General features: G+C 56.8%; 1 long non-coding RNA gene across 1 annotated transcript in view; it reads right to left on the reverse strand.

Moving 5' to 3' along the window:
• The window catches only part of LOC136483495 (uncharacterized), a 36,742-nt gene that overhangs the window by 9,819 nt on the left and 11,964 nt on the right, over window positions 1-14,959 (reverse strand). The window lies entirely within an intron of this gene.

Below are 14,959 nucleotides of genomic sequence, written 5' to 3' on the forward strand. Positions count from 1 at the left end.
GTTGTTGGGTTCATAAACCTAAGGTCCCTCATGGATCGGCTTCCCAACAAATGCTTGATCTAACGAACAACGTTGCGAGCAACGCGTAGCTCATGGGTCGACCCAAATACCTAGACAACAGGTCAGAAGGACGATCCAATCTTCGACCGGAAGCTCCGGCCGAAGAGGAACGACGCCCGCTTCCGACTCCGGCCCGCCTCTCCGATCGGAGCACTCACTTCGGTCTCCAGCCCGCCTCTGGACGGCCTCTCCGACCGAAAGGCCTGGCCAAAGAACTACTTCCGGCTCCGACCCGCGTCTCCGACTGGAGATGCACCAAACCCCTGCTCACTGCTCTTCTCTAACTGGCGCATTCAGAGCCATCTGGGACTAACCGACCGGGGATGCTCGCTCGGTAAGGACCAGGGAACAGACGAAGAAAGTGAGCCAAGGCGCACAAGTCAACCGCAATACCAGGGACCGTACCCTGTGCACCTGCCAGGCAGTGCCTTGCGACCCTCCTGGCACGACAGAACTCAAGCAGTTTTGTAGGCGCCGATATTTTTCCCTACAGTGTTGTAGGCGCCATCAACTCCCATACCCGACAAATACGGTAAGGCTCCCCTACATGCCTCTGGGCATCGACAGTGTTGTGGGCGCCGGCATTTACCGTACCAGGCGAACATGGTAAAACCCTTTGCATGCCTCCAAGTATCAACAGTGTGGTAGGCGCCGACGTCTGCCATACCCGAAGAAGACAACACAAACCTCCCACGTGCATCTGACATTCAACAGTATTGTGACCGCCTACCATCATCCTATACCCGCCGGTGTGGGCAACAAGGCTTAGTAGCACACGCACTCTCTCCCTCTCACTTGTAAGGCCATCCCCTTCATCTATAAAAGGGGATGCGCTCTCTTCAACAAAGATAAGTTCATTTAGATTCAATCAGATCGATCAAGTTCAGTTAGCATATAGCGGAGCTCCCGTCACTCTCGGCCCCTCTGACCAGAGTCCGACCGGACCTCTCGTACCCCCAATCTTTCTCCTTCTTGTTTGTAACCCCACAGCAAACTTTGAGCACCTAGGCTCAGGAATAAAGTCACCGACCGGCTCAAACTGGACGTAGGGCACATTGCCTGAACCAGTGTAAATCCTATGTCATTGAGTGTTAGGCCACCTCCGATCACAACGTATGGCAAAACTACAAATATTTACGTGTTGGACACTTTCTGCACCGACAGTTGGTGCCGTCCGTGGGAAAGACGTATGTTCAACACTTTTTGGTCATCGGATGACCCACTTTTCTGCCACCTTCGTCATGGCGGGCTCAAGCGATACGACTCGCTTTGGCTCACTGGAGTTTCCCGCACTCCCACCTGTTGGGATATGGGTTCCGCCCGTCTTCGAGCCGTCCTAGGCTTTCCTCTTTGGAAGCCTGGACTTCGTCGCCGACTGGCTCGGCGTACTACACCTCCGTGAGGAGGCACTTGTTTCGGTGCCCGTCGGAGGGACGCCCTCCATCGGCTCCAGGACGCACGACGACTTCAACGATGAGGCATCTGCGCTTCATTCCGAGCAAACTCTCTGCTCAAACCCCTCTGTGAGTAATGTGCATATTATTATTTACTCTCTATTTACTATCTCTCGCCGATTATCCGGAGGGACCGTATTATCCGCACCACAAACACCGTACGACCGGTTCCCCTACGGCCTCACGTCCCCCGTGGACGCGTACACTCGGGGGCTCCGAGGGATGTTGGCGCCCCCCCTCACATCTGAATTCGTGGGAATGGCGAGCTACGCTCCCACCACCTTCCACGAACTCCTGGATGACGAGGTCGAGAGCGACGGCTCTAGCATCGGCAACGCAACACCTAGCCACCATCCGTGCCGAGAATACGCTATGGCGGACGCTCCGGGACAGCCATCGGTGGTTGCGGAGTCTGCACAAACTCACACCCCTCTGGACCTGCGTGTGGGGGCCCTCGCACTCGCATAAGGGTATGCCAAGGAGCTACAACAACGGCGGCAGAACTAGCCGCCTCCTGCGCCGGCGCGCTCGGTGCAGCACGTTGCGCCCCATGCGCACGACCCGGCGGGCGGCGCTCGGGGTCACGCTCGCCAGGTCTAACGCGACATCATGAACAAGGGGAACGACCCCCCACCGTTCGCTTGAGCTAGCTAGAACATCGCCGCTACGGTAGTACTTCTGCGCGGCGTTCTCAAGCCCGTCGACCCCTAGGAGCGGGCGGCCCACTAGAACCTCCGGGCGCTGGTAGAAGCCGCCATCGTTCAACAGGCGGAAAGCTCCGCGTCGTGACTTCGACACGTGCCCTCTCTCCCCACTAGGGGAGTGGGGACGCACCAGATGGATCGCTCCATCTACTCGCCGCTACAGCCGCCAAGCGCGGCTCGAGAGGCAGCAGCTACGTCGTGGTCCGACCTAGCACCTACTCCGCACCGACCACCGGTATGCGAATGGCCCGGTCCACACCAAGACGCTCACAGCGTCATCAGCAACCGACATCAGGCCCAGCATGATGATGACGTCCACCAGGAGGCGATGAGGGCAGGTGACACGGATCCTAGCTGAACCATCGAGGGGAGGGATGAAACGCGCCCCAGGCATGGTCGTCGGCCAGGTGACCAGAGTCCCAGCCCTGAGGGCCCAGGACCACGGCCCTTTGGCCGGTGTATCTAGAGAGAGCCATTTCCACAGCGCTTTCGACTGCCCACCAACATCGCCAAGTACACTGGAGAGACAAACCCCGGTATTTGGCTCAAAGATTTCCAGCTCGCCTACCGAGCTGGAGGGGTGGATGATGACCTTTTCATCATCTAATATCTCCCATCTACGTGGGGGAACATGTTTGGGTATGGCCCGAATTCCTCCCGCACGACAGCATCCGTGACTGGGCGGACCTCAAGAGGGTATTCATCGGAAATTTTTAGGGGATGTATGTCTGCCCTAGTAACTCCTAGGACCTCAAGAGCTGCCAGCAGGAGCCCAGTGAGTCCCTACGGGATTATATTCATAGGTTCTCCCAGCGATGCAACTCCCTCCCTGATGTCATCGACGCGGACGTCATCAGCGCATTCCTCTTCGGGACGACCTGTGAGTCCCTGATCCACAAGCTTGGCTGCCTAAAGCCTCGTACCACCCGCGACCTGCTGATGTCGCCACTAACCACGCCTCTAGCGAGGAGGCGGTCGGAGCGGTCTTCAACAGAGGCCAGGACAAAAGTAAGGCCAAGCGCGCGGACCAAGACGAGGGCCCCTCCACACAGAGGGTCAAGAAGAATAAAAAGGATCGGCGTCGACTGAACAATACCGCATTGGTCGCCGTAGCTGATCGCACGGGCAAGCAGCCTCAACAGGGCTTGCCTGACCACTTTAATAAGCTCATGGATAGCCCATGCACCAACCACGCCTATCCCGTCAAACACCTTTACAAGGACTGTGAGCTCCTCAAACGTTTCCTCCGACAACCCGGCGGGCCAAAAGAAGGAGATGGTAAAGAGGCAGCAGCCAAGAAAGGAGGCACGGCGGGCAAGGACGGAGACGGCTTCCCCGACCCTGAGGAATGCATCATGATATTCGGTGGATCCGACACCATCTGGACCAAACGCCAGCACAAGGTGCGTTATAGGGAGGCATGCGCCACTGAGACAGCCATCCCCTCCTTCCTCAGCTGGTCAGAATCTTCGATCACCTTCGATCAGAGTGTCCATCCCTCCCATGTCGTGAGACCAGGACGCTGCCCGCTCGTTGTTGACCCTATCGTCCGCAAGAAGCGCCTCACCAAGGTGCTGATGGATGGAGGCAGTGGCCTCAACATCCTCTACGTCGACACCCTCGACGCCATGCACATCCCTCGGTCGGAACTCCTAGCGGGTTCTCCCTTCCACGGGGTGATCCCGGGAGCGCAGTCATACCTACTCGGGTAGATCGACCTGCCCGTCATGTTTGGCAACCGAGCCAACTTCCGTTCGGAGGCCCTCACCTTCGAAGTGGTGGACTTCCCAGGGTCCTACCAGACCATCTTGGGGTGGCCATGCTACGCCAAATTCATGGCAATCCCCAACTACACCTACCTCAAGCTAAAGATGCCGGGACCAAACGGCATCATCACCGTGAGCAGCGCCTTCTCGCATGCCTTCACATGCGATCGTGAGCATTTCGAGCTCACCATCGCAGTCGTCAACTCGTCCGAGCTTCCGTGGCTCGAGGAGTCATCGACCTCAGCAGTCCCAGACTGCAACAAACCAAACTCCTCGACGGCCTTTCGTCCGCTCGAGAAAACCAAGGTGGTGGGAATCGACCCCACCGACCCAACCAAGACGGTGCGAATCGGAACCCAGCTCCCGACCAAATAGGAATGCAAGCTCGTCGACTTCCTGCACGCCAATCACGATGTCTTCGCATGGAAGCCATCTGACATGCCGAACATACCGCGGGACGTCATCGAGCATGCACTATGCCTCATCCCGAGCTCGAAGCCCACTAAGCAACGCCTATGTCGCTTCGATGACGAGAGGCGAAGGGCCATAGGTAAAGAGATCGCCAAACTCCTGGCAGCCGGATTCATCAGAGAGCTATTCCACTTCGACTGGCTTGCCAATCCCATTCTTGTTAAGAAGATCGGGAAATGGAGAATGTGCGTTGATTATACTGGCCTCAACAAAATGTGTCCAAAGGATCACTTTCCTTTGCCACGCATAGACCAGATAGTCGACTCCACCTCGGGTTGCGAGATCCTCTCCTTTCTAGATGTCTACTCGGGCTATCACCAGATCATCATGAAAGAGTCCGATCAGCTCGCAACCTCCTTCATCACCCCATATGGTTCATACTGCTATGTAACCATACCTTTTGGCCTGAAGAACGCAGGCGCCACCTACCAAAGGTGCATGCAGCAATGCTTCACCGACCAAATCGACCCACTCGATCAGCCTGATCAAGCCGAGCGGCCGAAACCAACAATCGCCGTCTATGTTGATGACATAGTGGTCAAAATAGCTCAAGCTTGAAACCTGATCACAAACTTGGCCTCAACGATCACGAACCTCTGAAGGTTCAACATCAGATTGAATCTCAAGAAATGTGTTTTCAGGGTTCCAAAGAGGAAGCTGCTAGGATACATTGTGTCCGAGCGCGGCATCAAGGCCAACCCCGAAAAAATCACGGCTATCTCCAACATGGGCCCTATATGCAATGTCAAGGGCGTGCAAAGGCTCATCGACTGTCTGGCTGCCCTGAACCGATTCATCTCCTGGCTCGGTGAACGTGGGATGCCACTCTACAAGCTCCTCAAAAAGACGGACACCTTTATCTAGACTAAGGAAGCTCAGCAGGCCCTAAAGAGCCTCAAAGCGTCCCTGACATCGGCCCCAAATCTCCTCACTCCCGAACGAGGAGAACCCATCCTCCTGTATGTCGCGGCCAGCAACCATGTTGTGAGCGCCGCCCTGGTCGTCGAGAGGGAGGAACCGGGACACCACCTTAAGGTCCAGCGGCCCATGTACTTCGTTGGGGAGGTACCCATCGACCCCAAGGTCCGGTACCCCTAGGTGCAGAAACTCCTATACGCCGTACTGATGTGACCCAAAAGCTCCTGCACTACTTCACCGACTATGAAGTCGCGGTCGTCACTTCATACCTGCTCGGAGACATCATCCGCAACCGCAATGACATAGGACAAATCTCCAAGTGGGCACTCGAACTCATGGGCCACAACATCATGTATATCCCCCGTATCACCATTAAGTCTCAAGCCCTCGTGGATTTTGTTGCCGAATGGACGGAGGTCCAGCTACTGACCCCAGACGTCACCCACGAGTAATGGACAATGTACTTCGATGGGTCCGTCATGGCTCCCGGCTTGGGGGCTAAAGTGGTTCTGATCTCCCTAAACGGGAGTAGGCTCCGCTACGCCATCCGCCTCCACTTTTCAGCCTCAAACAACGCCGCGGAGTACGAGGCCCTCATCAACGGACTTCGTATCGCCATCGAACTTGGTGCTATGCGACTCTACATTCGTGGTGACTCGAAGCTGGTCGTCGATTAGGTCATGAAGGAGTCCTCCTGCAAAAGCCCCCTCATGGCAGCATACTACCAAGAGGTACGCAAGCTCGAGGACAAATTCTAAGGAATCGAGCTGCATCACGTCCCCCGAAAGGACAACGATGCCGCCGATTTCCTCGCAAAATTGGCCGCCAGGCGAGATCCGTCTCTGAGCGGAATCTTCATCAACGATCTCCATGAGCCATCCGCATGTGTCCTGGAAGGTCCGATCTAGACACACCCCGACACCAAGCTGGCACCTGGGGGCTCCGACCCCGACGCCAAGCTGCCGCTCGGGGGCTCCGACCCTAGTGCCTCTATGATGACGTCACCCGTTAACATCACCGTATTGGCGCTCGATCAAACCGACTGGCGAGCGCCGCTACTCGCCTACCTCCTCGAGGAGGTTCTTCCACCCAAAAGGACTGAAAGCCCGATGGATCGCTCGACGCGCCAAGACCTTCATCGCGCTCGGTGACGAACTCTACTAGCGGAGTCCATCAGGGGTACTCATGAAGTGCATTCCCACCAACCAGGGGAAGCAGCTCCTCCTCGAGGTCCATGTCAGGATCTACGGACATCACGCGGCCCCGAGGTCGCTAGTCGGAAAAGCCTTTCACCAAGGTTTTTACTAGCCCACCGTACTATGAGATGCAGAGGAGGTCGTCTGCAGGTGTGATGGATGCTAATTCTATGCTCGACAAACTTATTTGCCGGCACAGGAGCTTCAAACCATCCTCATCACTTGGCCATTCGCGGTCTGGGGCCTCGATATGGTAGGACCCCTCAAAAAAGGCCCGGGTGGCTTCACTCACCTACTCGTAGCGGTCGACAAGTTCACCAAATGGATAGAGGCTAAGCCCATCACCAACATCCGCTCGAAAGAGGCGGTCAAATTCTTCCTCGACATCATCTATCGGTTCAGCGTTTCTAACTGCATCATCACTGACCACAGGACTAACTTCACCAGGAAGAAGTTCCTAGACTTCAGTGATGGATACGACATCAGGATCGACTAGGCCTCGGTCGGACACCCACATACTAACGGTCAGGTCGAGCATGCCAATGGCATGATCCTCCAATGACTTAAGTCACGCATCTTCGATCGACTCAACAAGTATGTCGAGCGATGGGTTGCAGAGGTCTCAGCGATCCTCTAGATCCTAAGAACGACCCCGAACCGATCCACAGGGTTCACACCCTTTTTTCTAGCCTACGGAGCTGAAGCAGTGCTGCCCTCCGACCTCGACCACGGTGCCCCAAGAGTGAAGGCTTTTGACCACTACCGAGCCATAGAGGCTCAGCAAGACGTAGTCGACCTGCTCGAGGAGGCCCGTGAGACGACCGTCATCCGCTCCGCTCACTACCAACAAACTCTCCGTAGGTACCACAAAAGGAAGATCATGGGGAGGATTCTCAAAGTCGGTGATCTCGTGCTCCAAAGGACCCAATCGATGAATGAAAAATATAAACTCTCTCCACCATGGGAAGGACCCTATATGGTGACTGAAGTAATCCGACCAGGTGCCTGCCGACTGTAGGACGACAACGACAGCGTTCTCACCAACACTTAAAATATTGAACAGCTACGTCGTTTTCCCCCTAAATTTGGTCTTACCGCTTTTTAGTCAACACTTACCTCTCCTTTTTTACTATCACATGGTAAAAACTTTTACCCGAACAAAAGGGCATTTCATTCCTTTGATTACCCTACGTAACTGTGTTCTTACTCCCAACCAAACGCACCCCGCCACGACCTACGGTTACGAGCAGCCGAGCCCCATGGGCCATGCCCAGGTTCTTAAAAGCTACGGAACGAACGGGCAGATGTGAAAAAAGAAAAGATAAAAACAAAGCTATGCTAGGATAAAAAAACAAGGAACGGATAGTGATTCTATCACAAAAACAGAACTAATGTATTCATTGATACAAAAACTGTTCACACGGGGGCTCCCTCAAACTTAACGATTACATTTGTTGACTACTTCTACTCCAAATACTACTACGGCCACTCGACGGCATCGGCTGATGCCAAAGAAGAAGCCACGGCACACACCACCGGCCATAACCACCACCGCAAGGCCCCCACCCAGTTCTGCTCCCTCAACTTCGGCAAGCGCAACGGGTACCTCAAGGGACCCTCCCAGTCCTGCTCCCTTGACTTCGGCGAACGCAACGGGTACCTCAAGGGCATCGCACCCATAGATGCTCAACAGAAGAACATGGAGCTCCTGACCTTCTCATGCAGTCGAGGCAGCTCCTGAGTAGGGACGCTGCCACCAAGGTATGGCCACCATAGCTAAAAGATATCTCATCAAACTTTATGAACTGGCCAACCTGAGCAGCTGTAGGCACGAAACCCTCCACCAGCACGATCCTAGGCAACTTCCCCTCCGACAAGGCTCGCCCGGTGAAGATCCACCGGAAACAATCCGCACACGGCTCCATCCTAAAAAAGGCCTCGTAGAAGAATCCAGCGTGCCACCTCCTTCGGCGGAAGCCACCCATTCTCAGACAAAGACTGCCAGCACCGCCTCGGGCAGCCTATAGCTCGACATTGTGCTCTGGATTCACGAAGGGATCTGTGAGTCCTCCCCTCGTTTACTCTCTCTCACACTTAGGAACCGCCGCGGCATACAACCACTCTCGTTGAGGAGGAAAAAGGAGAAGAGGCAATAGTTGAAGAACAGGTAAAGGACTACGACGAGAAGCCCTCTCCCTCCCCCTATTTAAGGAGGAAATGCGACAGCTGAAGAAGGGCAAAAGATCAGAGCGAGAAACTCTCTCCCTTCCCCCATTCAATGCGGATAGGAAACGATTGGACGTACCCTGACCGATGGGACGCATACTGACCGACGAAACGGCGCCTGGTCAGACGGGACATGGCCTAGGTATGGCCCACCACTCCCGCACGCCAGGCGCAGGAACCAAAGCACCACCACTCGTAGGTGGCCCTCCGCCTTCCCAGGCTATACTTTAAAAAACCCAAACAACGAGATCTCCGCCAGGAGAGACCATCGGACTTCCTAAAGTCAATCGAACGGCTCAGGAAAACGCCGAGAGATAGGTAAGGAGCAAAGGGACACTCCATGTAGGCCATGCCGGCTCCGTCACGAACGATGAGCGCGGATCCCGATTGAATATCTCCGATTGGAGCTCTTCAAACACCGTCACTCGAGTCATCAAGGTAACCTTACCAACCCCCACTATTTCTTTATAAATCATTCATACATTCATACGCGCATTCATTCCATACGCCCGTGCCCCCTGGACGATTCGGGCCCTGAATCGCCTGGGGGCTCAGGAACTAAAGCATCGCACGTGTGGCGAAATATATCACAACGCTCCGTGTTGCGTTATGAAGCGGCAGTTGCCTCATTCAACATGAGCAACGACCGACAGGGGTTTGAAGGCCGGCCCACGAAGGGCTCGAGGCCGCCTCGCGTCAAACAGAGCCAGGGGAGAAAACGTAGATAAGCCATGTGCGGCCCTCGCCCAGTCTGTCCCAAAGCGGACAGGGTCATCTCAACCATCTTGTTCGATCCTAAACCTCTCGTCAAATCCACAGAATCTCCATCAAGGGAAGGCCAGCAGCCCACTCGGGTCGGTCTCCAAAACGACCTAGGCATCAGCCGGGTTATAGGTAAAGGAGCAGTGGAATGTCACAAGAGGCCTATGCCGACCCTGTCATGAACGACGGACCCGGATTCCACTTGATCATACCCATTAGCGAGCTCACCGAGAGCGTCACTCAAGCCCGAGCGATCGAGGTAAGCGACAAAACTCAGTCCCTCCGGTTGTGAGAAACCGAGGACGGGGTAACGCACACAACTCAAACCGACCCCTACCAAGCCCGATGGGGCTCGGGGGCTCAAGACATTCGAAATGCCTAGGGTTTGTGACCCCAAACTCGTCCCATCCCTCGGCTACGCCTCGACTGCACGCCAAACACCTGGGTCTATGACCCCGAACTCGCCCCATCCCTTGGCTACGCCCCGACTGCATGCCAAACACCTGGGTTTGCGACCCCAAACTCGCCCCATCCCTTGGCTACGCCTCGACTGCACACCAAATGCCTAGGTCTACGATCCTGAACTCATCCCATTAGGATCCACGACTCCGACTCGCCCGGTCCCACGGCGCGCACCGACGCTAGGATCCACGAGCTTTGTCTCGTCCGATTCAAAAACTAACTGCCTCGGCTGCACGGGCTGCACCGACACCAGGATCCATGACTCTGACTCGCCCGATCCCACGCCGCGCACCGACGTCAGGATCCGCGAGTTCCATCTTGTCCGATCCCTAAACTACCTGCCTCGCCCGATCCCACGGCGCTCACCGAAGCCAGGATCCGTGAGCTCCGTCTCGCCCGATCCCTAAAAACTAACCGCCTCGGCTACGCAACGACGCCTTGGTCGACAACTCCGTCTCGACTAAAAAACACGCACACACTCCCGCTGACAAAACCCCCCTAGACGATTCTGCCCGAATCGCCCGGAGGCTCGAGGGCTACTCCCGCGGGTGCGCTCGCGCGCACCCGCCGTCAAAACAAAAATCCCCTAAACGATTCTATCCGAATCGCCTGGGGGCTCGGGGCCTCCTATCGGGTTCATAAACCCGGGGTCCGTCATGGACCGGCTTCCCAATAAAGGCTCGGCCTAACGAACAACGTTGCGAGCAACGCGCAACTCATGGGCCGGCCTAAATACCTAGACAACAGGCCAGAAGGATGATCCAATCTTCGACCGGAAGGTCTGGCCGAGGAGGAACGGCGCCCGCTTTCGACTCTGGCCCGGCTCTCCGACCGAAGCGTTCGCTTCGGTCTCCAGCCCGCCTCCGGACGGCCTCTCCGACCGGAAGGCCTGGCCAAAGCACTACTTCCGACTCCGACCCGCGCCTCTGACTGGAGATGCACCAAACCCCTACTGATTGCTCTTCTTCAACTGGCGCATTCAGGGTCAACTGGGACTAACCGACCGGGGACGCCCGCTCGGTAAGGACCAGGGAACGGACAAAGAAAGTGAGGCAGGGCGTACAAGTCAAAACCGTAATACCAGGGACCATACCCTGTGCACCTGCCAGGTAGTGCCCTATGACCCTCCTGGCACGACAGAACTTAAGCAGTGTTGTAGACGCCAACATTTTCTCCTACAATGTTGTGGACGCCATCAGTTTCTATACCCGACAAATATGGTAAGGCTCCCCCTACATGCCTTTGGGCATCGACAGTATTGTGGGCGCCGGTATTTACCGTACTAGACGAACTTGGTAAAACCCCTTGCATGCCTCCAGGTATCAATAGTGTGGTAGGCGCCGACGTCTGCCATACCCGAAGATGACAACACAAACCTTCCACATTTATCTGACATTCAACAGTATTGTGGGTGCCTACCATCATCCTGTACCCGTCAGCGTGGGCAACAAGACTTAGTAGCACACACAATCTCTCCCTCTCACTTGTAAGGTCATCCCCTTCATTTATAAAAGGAGATGTGCTCTCTCAAACAAAGATAAGTTCATTCAGATTCAATCAGATCGATCAAATTCACTTAGCACGTCACTCTCGGACCCTCTGAACAGAGTCCGACCAGACCTCTTGTTCCTCCATCTTTCTCCTTCTCGTTTGTAACCCCACAGCAAACTTCGAGCACCTGGGCTCAGAAATAAAGTCACCGACCGACTCAAACTGAGACATATGGCATGTTGACTGAACCAGTATAAATCATGTATCATTGAGTGTTAGGCCATATCCGATCACAACGTACGACAAAACTATAAATATTTACGTGTTTGTCACTTTCTACACCTGTCGGATACCGTGAGAAGGGGTACCCTAAGCAAGAACCAAAAAACGACTGCTTAGACTTCGTAAAGACCGAAACCAGCTAACAACCGCTGGCCTCGACCAATTCTCCGTATCGCTCGAGGCCCCCTCACCGCTGGCCTCGGGCGATCCCCCACCGAAGGCCTCGGCCGACCCCCTCTCGTCGCAGGCCTCGGCCGGGTCGCCGACCCTCCGCCTCACGCGAGGCAGGCTCGGCAACACTCCGCTGCCTCTTCCTTCACCTGTCCCTCTGACAAAATGTCGCGTCGCATTAACTCAGCCAACTGCTGCCACTGACATCGGCCGCATGCTCGGCACAGTACAGCGAAATGGCCGATGGGACGGGAGGCAGGACTGGGCAGGGGTTACCCGCCACTGTGCCCACCGCTATGCACATGGTTGGCGCCCATGCCTCACTGTGCTATCAACTCCTGCTCTGAGAACAACGCGGCGTGGGGAGCCACGTCCGGGATACTGTGGCCTCGGAATCAGTACCCAGGACCAATAATTCCCTCCAAAGCCTCGGCGGTTTGCTTCAGGGGCTCGGCAGCCTGAGGCTCCATGTCCGCCGAGCCCCCCACGATGGCTTGGCCTCGGCATCTGCAGAGCCTCGGCTCCCTACGACGTCATCGCACGATGACCGGCACGTCACCCGCCATGCCCTGCCTCAAGCTGTACTGGAGCCCCACGACGCACAAGATCAAGTACGATCGGCACATCACTTCTGCACGACAGGGACGGAGCCACTCCATCGACCATACCGCAACCGTGGCTGGCTGCAGGGCTCGGATACGCCGTCCCCATTCAAAGAACGCTATGTAGCAACATATGTACGTTCCTGGCTCTCCCTTGGAGTATAAAAGGGAGGGACCAGGGCCATTTCTAGGAGAGGAGAACACCGAACAGAAAGAGGAACTCACCCATAGAACCACACACTTCCACGCTGCTTGAGAACAACGCCTCAAGCAGTCCGCACCGCCCCTACCGAGACCTAGGGCTTGCTCCCTCTCTCACCTAGCTTATAACCCCCTACTACGAGCACTCCGATGCAAGGAATACAAGATCAATCTCTCAGACTGGACGTAGGGCGTCGATTGCCTGAACCAGTATAAACCTTGTGTCTCTTTGCATCATCATCCGGAATAAGGGGCACGCAGCACAAATTCACTCGTCGGTTGAGGGACCCCCGGTTCCAAAACACCGACAGTTGGCGCGCCAGGTAGGGGCTCGCTGCGTGTTAGCTTCATCGTCCTAGCAAGTTCCGGATGGCAGACCCCGTACGACCGTTGCGTCTCGGCACGGTGGTATGGTTCGGGAGCCTAGAGTTCATGTCTCTAGGATGTGGATACGATATGGTACTCCTCGCACCCCGAGCTCCACTGCCCGACGACGCTACCACAGACCCGCAGCCCAGGCGCAGGCAGCGTTCGGGCCACGGCTCCCGCGGCACTCGCCAGGCGCGACGCGAGCGGGACCGCCCCGACACCACGCAAGCTCGGGGCAACACGCCGCACCCCGCCGGTATCCCTTGCCTAGCTGTTGGTACAAAATCCCTGGTCGGGGACTTATCTAACCTGAGCTTGGGCAAGGAAAAGATTCTGGCGACGCACGGCGATGCCTCGTCATCGAGCTCTGTCCCGCCACCTCCTGAGGGGCCAGCCCCGGCGGAGCGGCGCCCAGCAATGGCACCATCCCCGTACCCCTTCGGGTTGATAAACGCCGCTGCCGCCTTCGCTTCCGCCTACGCTTCCAAGCACGCAGAGCCCTCAAGACTCCACCAACGTTTCGCCCTCGACTTCTCCCCCGCAACCTCGATGCGCGCCCACGCCAACTCCTCGGAAGAAGACGAGGCGTGGGCCGAAGCAGACTTCTCCAGTCTTTGTGACCCCGAAGCCATGCGTCGCTTCATGACTGCAAGCGACTACTGCTTCGGCTACTCCGACTCCGACGACGAAGGGACTTACGATCCGTCTCGTGAGTGCTTCCACGTCGGGCTCGGGATGCCAAGGGCGGGCGAAGAGGACGAGAGGACAGGCAACCATTCCCTACCTCGGGCAAGGACGGGCGATGCCACACCTCCGCGTCTCGAAGCCCCGGCAGCACGGAACAAGAATCCCGTCCGCGGGGAGCATCGACGCCCAGACCTAGAGCAGCTTCGCGAGCTTCAAGCCAAGGTCGAACAAGACCGACTCCTTCTACAACAGCTTCGGGACACTCTCGAGCAGGAGCAGCAAGGGTGCGGTGAGGGCGGAGGAGCCCGACGGAGGGCCCGCGACGTCCACCACCGCATCAACGACAACGAGGGGGGTGAGCCACCCCCGATCTTCAATCGCGCTAGCCAGAATGTCGCAGCGGCTGTGATGCTGGTCCGAGCAATGCTCGAGCCCTCCACCACCGAGGGGCGACGGGTCCACGGAGAGCTCCGAGACCTCCTCGAGACCGCTGCGGTGCAGCAGGCCAAAAGTTCCGCCTCCCGCCGGCGTGGAGGCACTTCGGAGCAACCCACGGCGCAACCTCGCCGGGGCCAGGATGCCTCGGTCCGTCCCGATCCCGCTCGCGCGCCGACGGTCAACAGGGTCCCCTCGGTGCGCGATCGACCTGGAGACCAACGCGAGGCACAAGGCGATCACGAAGTGGTTGGCAGGCGGCGGCGCCACGACGACAGAGCCACCTGGGGCTACCGCCCGCACCGAGGCGGCCGCTACGACAGCGGAGAGGACCGCAGCCCTTCTCCCGAGCCACCTGGCCCTCGGGTCTTTAGTAGAGCCATCCACAACGCTCACTTCCTAGCCCGGTTCCAGCAACCTGCCAACCTCACAAAGTATAGCGGCGAGACGAATCCCGAGCTATGGCTAGCCGATTATCGCCTGGCTTGTCAGCTAGGTGGTGCGGACGACGACCTGCTCATCATCCGCAACCTCCCTTTGTTCTTGTCAGACTCAGCGCGAGCCTGGCTCGAACACCTTCCCCTTGCACAGATCCACGACTGGCACAACTTGGTGAGGGTCTTCGTCGGGAATTTCTAGGGCACCTACGTGTGCCCCGGGAACTCCTGGGACCTCAAAGGTTGCCGCCAGAAGCCGGACGAG

Source organism: Miscanthus floridulus, chromosome 9 (genome assembly GCF_019320115.1).
Source record: "Miscanthus floridulus cultivar M001 chromosome 9, ASM1932011v1, whole genome shotgun sequence".
Classification (NCBI taxonomy): domain Eukaryota; kingdom Viridiplantae; phylum Streptophyta; class Magnoliopsida; order Poales; family Poaceae; genus Miscanthus; species Miscanthus floridulus.